The sequence below is a fragment of the Triturus cristatus genome, chromosome 7 (genome assembly GCF_964204655.1).
Source record: "Triturus cristatus chromosome 7, aTriCri1.1, whole genome shotgun sequence".
Lineage (NCBI taxonomy): Eukaryota > Metazoa > Chordata > Amphibia > Caudata > Salamandridae > Triturus > Triturus cristatus.
The window spans coordinates 483,785,939-483,801,002 of NC_140590.1; the positions used below are offsets into that span (position 1 = coordinate 483,785,939).

At 45.0% G+C, this 15,064-nt stretch overlaps 1 protein-coding gene across 1 annotated transcript in view; it reads right to left on the reverse strand.

Moving 5' to 3' along the window:
• Positions 1-15,064, reverse strand: part of USP43 (ubiquitin specific peptidase 43) — a 920,725-nt gene that overhangs the window by 577,300 nt on the left and 328,361 nt on the right. The window lies entirely within an intron of this gene.

Here is a 15,064-nt window from a genome sequence, read left to right on the forward strand (position 1 = left end):
GCTGTGACACCACAAAGCAGATGAGCAAGATGGGGGAGGCCAACATCTCCGTGCTAGCTTAAGAAGCCCTGAAGCCTGCCTGGGGGAACTTTTGGGATCCCCTTCTGAAGCCGGACTGTATATATGGCGGAGCTATAATCCAGCACTTTAAGAATCTGCCATATTGGCCTCTAAAGACCTATGATGCGCCCTGGCCTCTGAGTGGAGGGCTGCAGACAGCCCCGCTGCTTAACTATCCACCTGTGTGGAATCTCCCCCGTCAACCTTCAGAGACCAGACGAAGACTGGCCACATCACCCTCAAACCCTTTAGGGAGCCCCATCAAAGAAAATGGAGGCACTGACCACACATATAATGCAGATTATTGCTCTATCCCTGTACTATACCCTTCCTAGGCACACAAAGATCCAGTGCAGTCACTACTCTTACACTGTGCAGCACGCTACATCCCCCTGACGTACCCCAAGGGTGAGTTAAGCACACAGCAGTGGAACTTTTAAAAAGGTGAGTGAGAATGTAGGCCTCACTCGAGTGACACAGGGTAAAAAAGGACCTGTTCACTCCTGCTGATCTCTACAATATATGCTTCCATCACCAGGCTTGTTCTGCTTAACTCTTGGTGAAAGCAAAGCCTTCCACCACTATGAGGGTAGTGCTTTGGGCGCCCCACTAAGTCCAACAAGACTACAATCCGTGAGACAGGCCTATTTCATGGCGCACACACATTATCAGTGTTTATCTATAACAACAAAATCAGCAATAGGGATCCATACATTAGTAGAGTTGGACACGAAGGGCAGGGGTACATGTCTATCCATGCACAAGACTTTCTCGCCCCAGCATTGTCATTTCAATTATTTCCACTCGCCCCAACACATTGTAACCATCATTTTTTTTAAGTCATAGATGTGAGGTACTGAGTAATGCACCATGAGAAGAATTTTACATTTTAGGCAATATAATCTGAAAACTGGGGCAGCGAGTCAAATTAAAAAATAAAATTACATTATTATGGCAAAGCTTTGAAACAAGTAATCTCAATATATGAACATTAGCAGGCATGAAGCAAAGGTGAGAAAGAGGTGAGGATGTGAGAATGGATGAAATTAAGGTTCAAATATCTTGAGGTGTGGTTGAGCAGATGGTACAATTCAAGTGAGTTTTAATTGAGGGCAAGTTAAGAGGAAGGTTGCAGAGTGAGCGGGCATTAGTTTGAGGCTGAGCTATTGTTTAGGTGAGGTTGTGGGTATGGGGATCTGTAAGAGGCAAAGGTTGATGTGAGCTTGAGCTTGAGCTTGATGCAAGGCAAGCTTGAGGCTGAGATGACACTGAGGTAATATTAACTTGGTGTCAAAGAAGACAAGTTTAGGTTAAGGTGAATTTGAGCCAAATTTGAGGTAAAGATGGATTGTGTAAGATTATCCTGAGGTGAGGATGAGTTGAGAATGTGAGATTTTACTGGAGTTGATGTAAAGTTGAGGTTTATGCGAAGATTAGATGAAGAGGGTCAACCATGAGGCAGAGACAAGCTTGATACGAAGGCAGATTGAACTAGATTTAAAGGAAGGAGTAAAATAGCTAGCACCATTGGTGATCACAGGTCAGAAACGGACACTCATCTTCTAAAAGATCACCTTCAGATTCTGGTGCATTTACATTGCAAGAAGATGAATCAGATTTACCATCAATTGTCTTAGACTTGAAGGAAAGTGTAGACCATGTTGGCTCATAATTTACCTAATAATAAATTACTGACTCTCCTCTTTCAACTGCATGGCTTGTTCATTTCAATCTGCAAAACTCTGACATGGTTTCTGCTTTCTGATCTCCATTATCCACCTTCAGAATAATAAGGGAAAGTAAACCTCAAAAGGAGCAGTAGTTTTTTTAAACTCAGAAAGCAGTTTAAGGTTTGCACGGACATTACAAGACGAGCTAAGAAGCTCGCGTTAGTGTGGCATGCAGTGACCATCTTGTATGGCAACTGGTTGGATCACTGATTCTGCCAACACCGATGCTGTTAAATTCTTTCTCAAAAACTACAACAGTAAGAGTGCGCAATTGAAAAATATGAAGGCCGATCATTAACCAGAGCACCTTTATCATTCCTTTTCCCAAAGACTTGATTTGAAAATTTGGAATCAATAGAGAATCTTTACTGTATCCTCTCCCTTAACAATAAAGGCTATATTATTTGAAAGTGATAGTCTATAAGTCAACTTGCTTCCTTTATATCAACTTTAAAGAAGCAGAGGCTGCATGCATAAGATTATCAAAGATAATTGATCATGTCATTTCTTGTACAGAAGACAGTATCAGTAGGTATTCACAGAGAATAACTTTAAGATTGAAATGGTTCTTGGTGCTGAAAAGAAGTATGTTCCTGGTTAACTACGAGTTAAAAAGAAAGGTGTTCAAGGCCTTTCTAAATTGAGGGACAGACTGATACATTCAAATCAGATTAGGTTGTGTTCTCTTGAACATGTAAAAGGGTCAAGCAGTTTATTCGCCACTCTTGTGGATTTTGGTGCAATGATTCACAGCTTCCAGTGAGCACACTATGCTGCATAGTGGTGCTCATTGCTTGAGCACGGAAGATGTCAATAAATGATTCCTTCGGTGCCTGTGTAAACCATCCCTGCAGTGCCTGTGTAAACAATCCTGCAATACTCCTGAAAACGAGTCCTGCAATGCATGACGGAGGCCTGCAGCGAACAATTCCAACAACGGGCAAGTAAAGAAGCGCTCAAAGCACGCGCTGAGGAGCCCGTCTGCAGCGCTCAAAGCACGCGCTGAGGAGCCCGTCTGCAGAGCACGAGCTCTCAGCCAGCGGAGCGCGAGCTCTCTGCCGGCGGGTCAGCCAGGAGGCGCCCCTCCTGCAGTCTCTTTCCTAGATTTATCACGCTTCGCTAACGACAGCCTTTATTCATAAAACTGCCAAAGGATTCTTTACGAGCCATCCGGGCAACCAACGCGCCGCTCTATTCATTTGTGGAGCTGACAAATATGGCCATACGCTTCAGAGGCTACCAAGCCACCATTGGCACCTGTTGATGCTCAACTCTCACTTAAGGCCTGCGCGTTACCTCCCAGCCGGTCCCCTCCGTGTCCTGCCTAGAAATGCACTTTATCAGGAAAACAAATCGCGTCACTGCCTGTGAAGCATAGATGCCAGGTGTACTGAAGCCAGTAACTGCGTGAATTCATCCTCTGGTAGAGAAATCGGTGACAGCGACTCAAAATCCCAGAGGGGCCAATTGACCGTGACATTATTCCAAGGTCGAGCAAATAAGAACCAGAAAGTGATAGCAACGCCAGTAATCTGGGAGACTGGCCGGGCAGCTATGAAGCCTAAAGACGGCCACAGCGGTGCTGCAATACATGTCAGGCCTCAGATCTACACAGAGCTGTAAGTTAAGAACAACACGTAAAAAGATCTATTTGCACACCTTTTTATTGTAAATTGTCCGTTTTATTGAACGTATATGACAGTAAATATTATACCGTTAATTGGTGATTTTTAATAGTTTTCTCCCTTCTTTTGTTCTGCCCCAATACTTCTCTGGACAGTTTAACTCCCACACAGATGCAATAACTAATAAAGAAATCTGAATTGGTGGCATGGCGTTGCCCCCTTACTCAGACCCACAAGCCCTCAGTGTTGGTTCTCATCGGCCAGTATGATGAACGTTTAGTTCTCATGCTGTGAAACACTGAAATGTTTTGGGTAACTGCTGAATGACTTCAATATAAGCCCCTTCCTAATTACCACAAGTGTACAGCTACTTAGACGGCCTCAATGTGGGGGCTTGTGGTAAAGGTACTCTAAGAAACCTCGAATGTTAAGATGCCATGATTGGCCGGCGAATACATCACTACCTTCCCACTCTGAATTTCCATTGGTGTTGTAGGAGGAAGTAGGTCTTACGTATTTTGGGCCTCCGTGCAGCCTGTCCATGCCAATGCACAGATGTGCCATAGTTTCTTAATTCGTAAATGTGCCAGATAAGTGTTGCTAATAGGCCAATGACTGGAGAGGAGGAGTGATGTGGCCAATGTGGCGTCCTCGCACTAGACTTACACCAACAGAACTCAGGCTCACCAGGAAACTTGGAGAATCGAAGTAATCTGGTCAGAGATAGAGTATACTTGCACATCGGTTTAAAATAAGTTGTAAATGACTTATTTCGCAAGAAAAAGACAAATTTTAACAAGGAAAAACCTTGAAATGTGTTTCAATCGATTCTGGTCACTGCCAGGAACAGGGAAATCGGGCTAATCCCAGGAGGATTATCTTTGTCAACCCCGTGGGTACACCGCTAAAATCCCACCCTCCCCAGCGGATTACCCCCCACTGATGGTCAGCCTGGTCATGGCCTCCATTCATAACCAAATGCATCCTTCATCACAGGCGTTTGCCTGGGAAGAGACTACATACAGCGCTAGCATGCAAATGCCAGATGCTTTGGTGTAACCAGATGACTTCCAACAGGGTCCACCCACACCTCATCACCTGGTTGCAGCAAAGCGTCAGATACTGTTGAGCCTTCTGTGACTGGGTGGAAAAATCGAGGGAGGACAATTGCAAATATGAAGAAATACGTTCATGAAGACAGGATTGTGAAGAATATTCCATTAGGAAGAAACATGCCTTTTAAAAGAAATTGACAAAAGTGAAGAGACCACGGTGAAGTACAAGATGTCCAACATCCGCTTTAACCATAATCTTAAAACTTGCCCTTTCGCTATCACAAATCCTAACCATAAACAAAATATTTAACCTCACACAAACATTAACTAACTATAGGCCTAAACTTAAACCTCAGCACAGCAAACCTTAATCCTAGCTATAAATCAAACCCTATTACTCTAAACTAAAACCCTAAGCACTGCACTAACCGAAAGCCTATCAGTGACCTCAACCATAACCTACACTGAACTTCACCAAAAACTAACAGTAAATAATCTATCCAAAATATGTATCCAGCCTTTATTGGATTTTGCATATTATACCTTAACCCCTTCGACGCGCATGACGGAATGGTTCCGTCACGCACGTCGGTTGCGCTGTGCGCATGACGGAACCGTTCCGTCATGGCCCCGCCCGCGCACGGAACCTTCAGCGTGGCGCGGAAATCCGCGCCGCGCTGAAGGGGTTAAAATACATATCATTGTCACTTCATTATTTGTTTTGTCATATTTTGTTTCTTCATTTTCTGCTATTGCTTGCACAACTTTGTCCTTCCTGGTGCCCACCACGCGCTGTAGAGAGGCTAGGGAACGTGTGAGGGGCTTATCAACACAGAAGTGTAGTGTCTCTACATGATGTGAGCAGGTCAGCCCGTGAAGCATCCCTATTTTCAGCATTCTAGCTTCGCTGCTGCTGGCTGCATCCAGCTTGTCCCCTCCCCCTTCAGCCACCTCCTGGGTGCCTGCAACACGGGTAAAGTCCTTGCTTCTCCAGGAATCCTAGAGCATGAAATCCAACTTATCCACTTCTTCTGTATGCATCGTACATCTATCTAACATGTTGAAAGGGAGGCTTTTGGCCGGGTTCGATATGGGTATTGTCTTCAACTAAGTGTCAAACTTAAGAGCGATCAATGTTAACGCACACCCTTACTCTATGCCCGTGGTTGCTTGAAACTTGAGCTTTTTGTCTCAGAGCCCTCCGCTCAGCCCAACCGGCCCTGACCACCGTCCCACGTATCTGCAAGACCATGGCTGGAGAAAGATCCTTCTCCTGCCTCACAGCAGAGACCTGGAACACCCTGCCTCTTCACCTCAGGCAATCACCGTCACTGCCCCAATTCAGGAAGGACCTCAAGACCTGGCTCTTCGACTGAACCACAGTGCCTTCGACGGATCAGTAATTGGCCCCCCCCACACCCGCACCTTGAGACCCTTACGGGTGAGTAGTCGTGCTTTACAAGTCACTTGATTGATTGAAGCTGCTAAAGTCAAGCAAACCACATCTGGACATCTCTTCGTGGGAGTAAAAGCTCCTCTTAGTGGCCATTTGGCGGCACTTGGCAATTTTTGCTTGGAGGCCGAATTCCCTGTTATGTGGCATCAGTGCAAGTTTAACGTGAATCATACTGCCTGGCACTCATATTGTACCCATATGGCCTCCACAGGTCGAGACAGAAAGTTCACCCGTCGACATTGAAATAAAGATCTTATGACTCTGAAAGTAACCTGTGTTTTTTTTAGGTTTTGCCTGCACAACTTTGCTTCTGAAATCTATTGTTTTTAATACAAATCTTAAATGGGGCTTACATCCCGCCCACTCGCTTTCCTGGCTTTTCATTGGTTCCTGCGCTTGGTACTTTTTTACTCCATTTCTATTGGCTGGCGCATATTTTCCTGCATTTACCAATGCTTGTTCCTCTCTACTTCTCATCAGTTTCCCATAGCCGAAATACTGTTACCATCCGCTTTGGTGGAACTATTTTTTCAGTGTTTTGCTTCTTTCTGATTTTTCGTCTTGCGTGATACTTTAAATTAAATAATCAGATTTATATATACCACTTTATCACCCGGAGAGATTTGCCCAGAATCACACAGGATGTTGCACCATGGAGACTCAAACCCGGATCCCCAGCCCTCGAGTTAGCAGCTCTGGCCGCTGTGCCACATCCACTCCACTCCAATGTATTTCATTTAAACTTTTTTAGCTGGCATTTCAAAGGGCAATTAAAGTGCTTGTTATTTAACTTTCATTTCTCTTCCACAAGGCTTGGAACGCTTGGTTCCCAAGCCTTGCTTTCAGCCCTGAGCCCCGCCTCCATGTTTTGCATGCAGCAGCCAGAGAGACTTGAGGTAGGAATGCAGATCGGGCCTTGGTACTCACTGAGACTGCCCCACCCCAAGATTTTGCATGCACAGTGCTTATTTCTCGCTGCCCCACATCGACATAACCCACGCTGCTCTGATGTGACACAGTTCCTGGCGTGGCTGCACAGTGTCCAGAATGCACGTGCCGTGCATGCGGTAACAGATTTTATATATTAACGTACCTCAGGCTGTCTATGTTGTCCGCGTTGGCACCTAACTACACCCACCTGCCTCCCATATTTGAGCCGGTCTCTGCTTATCGGTTTATGAGTTTAGGGGCTGCCCTCATGTCTATGGTAAACGTGTTGAATTTCGATCCGAATCACATAGGCGGAACCTATTGCATTTACCAATACTTGTTTTGATGTACCTTCAACATACTGTTCACAAACAAGCATCTCTTAGGCTTCCCAGTCTACTGGAGGAGTGATGGGAAAAGAAACTACGTCCAATACTGTGCCGGGAGGTCCCGGACTTGGAACGGAGGCGTGCGCTAGGGAGTGATGTGTACTGCAATCTAAGCAGCTCCAGATTAACTGCAATGACCGCGTCTCATGAAAACCGAAGCTTATTTTTGAAAATGTGTTCGACTCCCAGCGCCATGGAATCATAAGGTGTGATATTGAGCAAATGCCTTTAGTCCAATGCCTCTGATTAAAATGAATGGTGATTGGATGCAGCTCTTCCTAAAGGGTGAAAAGGAAATGCGATTGGGGAAAGGCAGTGACGGGCAATTCCAAATAAGAGAATAGTTTAAACAAACAATTTATCACAGGTTTATGCGAAGCGAGGGGGGCGTGCATGGCAGATCACGACGAAAACCCCGAGGGCCCAAAAGAGTGAATCACCGCCTAATTAATAGCCAAGATGGAAGGACAGGACCTTTTCAATGGCAATCATACAAAGCCACTTACCAGAGAGAACGGAGGGAGCGCCGGCGAGCACATTAATTGCAGAATAATATGGCTGTATAATGAGGCGCGTGCAGTAGATACTGATAGGCGGACTCCCAGGATCAGGCAGAGCGGACACAGGAGGGTACAAGGGGCCGGTGGGGACATCCTGCATTAGTGCAGGAGTCTCGTTATTTCACGCTGCACTAGCATAGCGCCAAGTGGCGACTTTTTCAACACTGCGCCGGTGCGCTCTAAAATTCTTCATACTTCCTCAAACAAGCGGGATGCAAAAAAAAATGCGTTTGTATTTTTAAAACATCAACTGAAATAAAAGTACATTACTCACAGTTAGTCAATATTGTAATTCTTCTTTTGGGACTCTTGTCATTTTTAACCTTTCATTGATGAAACCGCTTCATTTTGTTCTCGAGAGATATTTAGGGATAGAAAGGAGGTCACGTGCCGGCTGCCTGCGGTTGGTGTCTCGGCCCACACATGTACACCTTTTAAAAGAGTGCGTCCGAGCGAGCTTATGACTTCAGAAGACTTAACCCCTAATGAATATAGAATGGTCTGCAATTTTACGATATTTTAATGTGCAGTGCAGAGGCACACGCATGGCTTTAAGGGGGATGAAAAAACTGGGGGGTGTAGTGATTGAGTCAGATACAAGTGATGAGTTTCAGGTAGCTTTATTCAAGATGGTAAAAAGAGACCCCACCAGGAGCAGCCATCATGCTGCTCAGCCCAGTCAACTGTGAACAATTGACTCGTGACATTCAACGACATGTCATCACAGTAAGATTCTACAGGCAGGGCATGAATAGCATTGAACTCAGGATATAACAGGGGGTCTCTCAAATGGGCGTGGTCAATGTAATTAAGGGCGTGGCTTAAAACATGTAAGCTAAAAACCTGTGCTTAGCATAGTGTGCCGCCCAACTTGGATTTTGCTGTTTGTTATTGCATCCAAATATATGGAACTACAAGTGACATCATACCTACAAGTCAGGACGATTGGCTTTGTCAATGGTTCTTAGTTGCATAAGATAAATAAGCAGCAACTATGGCTTGTATAGAATATTGAAAAAGCTTTCACTTAAAACCCTGGTGACACCACGACAATGTTGCTGCTCCGGAGTTTAAAAAAGGGAATGGAAATCCGGAGAGAAAGTGACTCTTTAAAGGATTTCCCTTCCCCTACAAGGCTCACTTGGCATGACGTCATGCCGTAACTTCTCCACTAGTGAGAAGTGAGCAGCGTGAGCAGCGCACATCGATGTGCTTGCTGTCACTGCAGTTCGGAAAAAACAGACCCCCTGTGCCAGGGCACAAAACAGAGCCCAACAGAGACCCATTTCGAGGCCCCCTTTAAATACCTCTCGGTGCTTGGCACCGGTGAGACCCGGCCCACTTAAAGCCCTGGGCACACGTGACCCTACGTGCATTTTATATTACTAAAGGTGGGCGAGCCAACGAATGGACAGGGAGAGCCCATGTACGAGCTGACCCCTAAACTAGTTTGTCGTGTAAATCATACAAACACGTAAAATATGATAGTCTATTCAAAACTCAAAAAGTGTAATTTCTTTAACTTCTGGATACTTTGATATTAGTACGTCACATTATTAGAAGTGATAGTTTTTAAACATGAACCATTAGTGAATTAAGAGGCAAGACAGCCGCCCTTCAAACCCTATACGTGGCCCTAGAGCAACATAATAGGCTATTAAATTTAAAACAATAGGTTTTTGGACAACTGGTATTCCGAACTCTCATATTATAAAGAGCTCTTATACTTGATAATGAAGAAAAAGAAGCTTGATGAAATAAAATATATGCCTAAGCTCACAATATTTGAGTTGGTTTCACTTTGTACAAATCAGCCAGTAAATAAGTCTCTTTATCTTTCCCCATGTTGAAATCTTAACCTCTTAGTGCATTTTTCTGCATTTTCTTTTATATAGCGTTAAATTAACCCAAAGGTATTTGACTGCTTTACATGACCACCAGTTACATTACACAAGATTGCATCCATTTTGTATAGGTGGGGAGACTAAGTTATTTACCCAGAATCACAAGATGTTGAGCCATTGCCCGAATTCAAACCTGGGTCCCTAGTTCCAAAGTTGGCAACTCTAGCCGAAACACCACATCCTGTGTAGAGGGAGTAAGGCAGGCAGAAGCCACATGAAAGCTTCGCTCGTTATGAGCTTGAGGGTGCAATAGGACCTCGAGCCGAGGCAGGCTTCAGTCTGGTTTGAGCTTACAGTGGCTCGCCCACCGCTAAATATTATTGCCACTGCCGTATCCCCCCTGCGTTTCAGAGGCGCCAGTGTATCAAAGAAAGCCCTCCCTCTTTATGTATGCTCTGGTTATTATCTCTATGATGTGGTAGAAATAGCAGGCCTACACACTTGCTGAAAGGGTATTCTATCGTATACGTAGGCTTCCAAATAGCTCCTATGGATGAGGCAATGATCACTGTATATCATGCACAATACAAACACGTACGCAGGGCTGGCTTAAGCACTGGTGATGCCCGGAGCGATAATCTTTGTTGGCGCCCGAAATGACCTCCTTCTCCACAAATTCCCTCACTACCACTCTTCAAGGGTGCCCCCTATCTCTCCAAGGCTCGCAATATTACATTTCTTTCTTAGCTCTACTCATACAAATGTGGGGTGTCAGAACGCTTTATGTCACACCCACATTACACAGAAATAATGAACCATACAACCGTGTAAATCAATTTATAGGAAATGTTAAATAAGATTTTGAGGGCAGGTACAGGAATCAAGTGTCATCCATATTGGTAGGTAGTAAATGATTGTTCTGGAGAAGCACTAACTCACGATTTTAAACATAACAGTAGTTGGGGTTGGAGTTAGTAATAAGATTTTGTTTCTACCCAAACAACTCTTTTAGCAAGAAAAGACTGGGGTAAAAATATAAGGTTGTAAACGTATGTCTTGCAGGTTGCATGCAGTTCTTTAATGCCAGTTCATAGCTCAATGTGCTACATTAGCAGAATTGTAACTTACAAACTGCAAGTAACCAAATGATCCTGTGATAAAACAGTAAATCACTGAGCAACCTACATAAAATGCAATGTGATATTCAAGTTACATATGCTCAGCAGCAAGCACAGTAACCACCCCCTGCACTAATGAATGAGGAGTTAAAACTTCTAGACAAAACCCCTAACTTTCCAGCAGGTACATTAATCACCAGAGTTATCTTGACATTTTTATTACTGCCTTAAGATTGATGTGCACTCAAAGAAGTCTACAGCAAGTCTGTTAATCCCATAAAATAATTCAAAATGCTGCACCTCTTCAACTCTGTTCCAGTAAAATGGTACAGGCTGCATCTTCTTAAAGCCTTAAAACCGGCTCTGAATGTCCAAACAAAAGGGTAATGAGAAAGTATATCGAGGTTAAAATATTCTAACTACATTAATATCGAGTTGGAAATATCGTGGAGTGGAAACAGAGTGCAAGAATATCGTTGTCTATATCGATTTAAAGGGAAGTAATATCAAATTAAAAAAACATAGAAGTCAAATCAATCAAATCAAATCAATGAAAACTTTATTCGGATCATTGACAATCCATAAAAGTGCAAGAGAAAAACAAAACAATTGTGAAATCATACAATTAAATAATAAAATGCTGTTTACACATGGGGAATAGTCCATATAAACTTTAAGACATTGTTAACCGGGCACGAACCACGGTTTTTAAGAAAGAGCACACACGAAAGACAAGTTCATCGTCATCCGGGGACAAAATCATTGAAAATGCGAGTTCCAGGCTAATTGGTTTTAATTTTTTAAAATACGGAGTTAAAAACCATTTGATGTACTTCATATAAAATTTACAAAAGAATAAAAAATGTAAAATTGTTTGCCTGCTCTGAGAGTCACAAGGGCATGGCTCAACACATTGGTCATTAAAATTCCATAAAGGGAAACTAAGTGCATGTTTAATACTGCCTGCCCTAAGGCGAAATATAAGGCCACGCTCCCAATGGCTCAACGGAAGAGTTAAATAACTGGGTGTGGGGTGAGTTATGAAATTGCGGGCTAAATAACCACAAACACTAGATTTCGAAGACTCCCTTGCTACCCTTTCGGCCTTAAAACCGGCTCTGAATGTCCAAACAAAAGGGTAATGAGAAAGAATATCGAGGTTAAAATATTCTAACTACATTAATATCGAGTTGGAAATATCGTGGAGTGGAAACAGAGTGCAAGAATATCGTTGTCTATATCGATTTAAAGGGAAGTAATATCAAATTAAAAAAACATAGAAGTCATTCATATCGTTTGCAAAAATATAGTTGTTTAAAATATCGATTTTTTAATTAGTGTTATGTATTTTTGTATATATTTTAAATGTATGATGTATTTTTTGTATATGAATTGTTTATGTTTAATATGTGTTAAATGTTTTGTAATTATCAATTTATTTTAATTACATTTTTACGTTTTTTAGTTCCGCAGAGGGTTGTGGGTTTATAGGGGAATATGGTGGAAAGTAATTAAATTAATGATAATTTTTTATTCATTAATATTTATTTAATTGAGATTTTAGTGTTAATTGTGGGTAAAAATTTATTATTAATTGATTGGTGGTTTATATTAATTTATTGGTAATTAATCATGGTAATTGTGTAATTAGTTTTAGGTGCGGGTTGTGGGGTTTATAGGGGTAAAGGGTGGGAATTAATTTATTTTTAAATAACTAAGTTAATTAAAAAGCATCGCTGGCACGCCGAAGGCGCACCAAAGGGAAGCCCGTCTGCGCCCGTCCGCGACCAGCGCCAGGAACCCTGGACCTTCGCACCGCGAATGCTACAACCCAGCGGCACTCCACACACTCAACCCAGGCCGCAACAACAACTGCAAGCTAGCATCACCAGCCGACACCCACGGACCCTTCAGCTGTCACCGCTGCCAGCACACCTGCAGCACCATCATGAACACGGACCCAGCACAACCTGCCCACAAGAACACAACCAAACCGAAGACCCTACAATGCATCCTCCTTAACGTTCGATCACTCCACAAACACACCACCGAAATCTAGGACTCCTCGACAGCACCACCTTAGAAGTCGCATTCTTCACCGAACCCTGGACCAACACCACCTCGGGACCGGTCATCGCCATTGCCATCCCCCAAGGATACAAGATCTCCCGGAAGGACCGCCACACCCACCCGGGAGGAGGAATCTCCATCGTCCACAAATCCACCCTCCGCCTGAGCACACTCCCCGACGAACCCACAGACCTGATGGAACACTTACACTTCAAAATATAGGCCAGCTCTGTCACCACCCTCCGAGGAACTCTCATCTACCGACACCCGGACCTCGCGGACCTTTCACCAACTCCATCACGGACATCATCTCCCCGCAAGCCATTGCATCCACCAACTACACCCTACTGGGAGACAACCAACTAGACCCCATCACCACATCCCTTCTGGACAACCTCCACAACATTGGACTCCGCCATATCATGACTACCCACGCACTCAGCAGGACACACCCTTGACCCCCTCTTCACAACAGGAAACTCCATCACTTTTAGCCACACCACCGACTCCGGTGGACAGACCATTGATGCATCCACTTCACCTTCAGAACACCCACCATCCACAGACACCAGCACCTGCTCCCACGAAGAAACTGGACCAAAATCACCAACGACCAGCTCACCTCCTCACTTGGCAACTCCACCCCAACCACAGCGGAAGACGACGACCCCAACACCGCAGCCCAAACTCTGCACAGATGGATCCTCGACAGCGCCAACACCATAGCCCCCCTCAAGAACAACACACCCGCCAAAAAAGCCAGATGGTTTACCACCGAACTTGGAGAGTCCAGATACACATGCCGCCACCTCAAAAAGGCATGGAGGTACTCAAAATCCACAGAAGCCCACAACGACTTAAGCAGCCACCAACGCCCACCACCAACTCATCAGAAATACGAGAAAAACAGCGATCTTAAACAGAATCTCCACACACGCGCAGAACAGCAAAGAACATCATCAAGGAGTTCGCCCAACCCACCAGCGAGGCTACTGACATTCCTCCCACACAAGACCTCTGCAATAAACTCAGCACCTTCTTCCACCACAAAATCAAGAACATTTACGACAACTTCGACAAAGACAACCAACACACTGAACCCTCACCAGCCACCCCGACACCTTAAAGCCAACGATTGACAGCTGGACAGCCCTCACCACCGAAGACACACTGAAGACTATGAAGACAATCCACTCCAGGGCCCCCATGGACTCCTGCCCCCACCACATCTTCAACATAGCCGCCGACACCATCGCACCCATACTTCGCCACACCATCAACCTCTCCCTGGCGAACGCCTCTTTCCCCGACGAATGCAAACACGCAGAGATCAACCCCCTCATGAAGAAGCCCTCAGCGGACCCCACCGACCTCAAAAACTACAGACCCATCTCCCTGCTCCCGTTCCCAGCGAAAGTCGTCAAGAAAGCCATCAACAGCCAACTCACCACCTTCATCAAAGAGCACAACATCCTCAACTCTTCCCAATCCGGCTTCAGAAAAAACCACAGCACAGAAACAGCCCTCCTCGCCGCAACAGACAACATCCGCTCCCTCCTGCACAGCGGCCTTCGACACAGTCTTCCACTGCACCCTAACACGCAGACTCCACGAAGCAGGGATCCTGGGCAAGGCCCTCGACTGGATCCACTCTTAACTCTCCGGCAGAACGCAGCGGGTCAGACTCCCTCCTTTCCTCTCGGACCCTACACCAACCAACTGCGGAGTCCCCAGGGATCCTCCTTCAGGCCCTACGCTCTTCAACGTCTACATAGCTCCGCTCTCCGCCATCGTCAGAACCCACAGACTCAACATTGTGTCATACGCAGACGACACCCAACTCCCTATCCAACGAACTCAAAACCGCCAGAAACAATTTGAGAAGGCATGGAAGCCGTCGCAAAATGGATGAAAAACAGCTGCCTACAACTCAAAACTGACAAAACCGAAGTACTCATCATGAGCCCACACCCCGACGCCTGGAATAACACCTGATGGCCCCCCGCCCTCAGAAGCCCACCCACCCCCACGGACCACGCAGCCAACCTTGGAATCATCCTGGACTCCGAGCTCAAAATGGACCGCCAGATCAACTCCGTCGCATCCTCTGCTTTCACACCCTCTGCCTCCTACGTAAGACCTTCAAATGGATCCTCCTCTAGCACAGAAAGATCATCATTCACGCCCTCGTCACCAGCAGACTCTACTACGGTAACGCACTCTACGC